This window comes from Leuciscus leuciscus (assembly GCF_965113295.1).
Source record: "Leuciscus leuciscus genome assembly, chromosome: 4".
In the NCBI taxonomy this organism is placed as follows: Eukaryota; Metazoa; Chordata; class Actinopteri; order Cypriniformes; family Leuciscidae; genus Leuciscus; species Leuciscus leuciscus.
In genome coordinates this window covers 1,293,708-1,294,727 of record NC_138728.1, presented here as the reverse complement: position 1 = coordinate 1,294,727, position 1,020 = coordinate 1,293,708, and positions in this window count along the sequence as shown.

Genomic DNA, 1,020 nt, shown 5'->3' with positions numbered 1-1,020 from the left:
AAATATATATGAAAAACATTATTTTTCTATAAAAGACTTGTCTTGATGGCAATGACTGCAGTATTGAGGACAGACACTCTTTATTATAAAAAAAAAAGGTAAATATAAATGGCGAATAATAAATGCAGAGAATACTTTCCTGATTTGGACGATTTTTATGAATTTAGAATTACTGGAAGCAAGTTAAAGTACTTCATTTTGAACTAAATGAAATAAAATGAAGTTTTCTATATTTATTTTTACATTTTACTTTAAATATATATATATATCCCATTTATAAGGGAAAATTAATATATAGGCTATATAGAGAGAGAGAGAGAGAGAGAGAGAGAGAGTTTCATTGAGGTTTGTTTCTTAAATCATTTGCCTGATTTTATACGTTTTATTCATTAAAAAAAGGTGAAAATGTATTTTTTTCTGCCTGTTGACAGTATTTTCTGATTTAGTGATAAAAAGAGAGAAATCCCAAAAACATTTAAATCTAATATATATAATAGTCTATATGTATTTTTTCTTAATTTTTTTTAAACATTTATTTTATTTTAATTTAAACAGTATTGAGGACAAACATTCTTTATTATAAAAAAATGGCAAATAATAAATGCAGAGAATGCTTTCCTGATTTGAACAATTTTTATGAATTTAGAATTATTGGAAGCAAGTTAAAAGTACTTCAACTTGAACTAAATAAAATAAAAGGAAGTTTTCTATATTTATTTTTACATTTTACTTTAAATATATATATACTTTAAATATGTATATATATATATATATCATTTATAAGGGACAAATTATATATATAGAGAGAGAGAGATTTCACTGAGGGGTTTCTCATATGATTTGCCTGATTTTATATGTTTTATTCATAAAAAAAAGGCAAATATGTAATTTTTTCTGTCTGTTGACAGTATTTTCTGATTAGAGTGATATATATAAATATAGGTTTATATATATATATATGAATGTTTTTTAACATTTATTTTATTTTAATGAACATTTATTATTTAATGAAATGTTTTT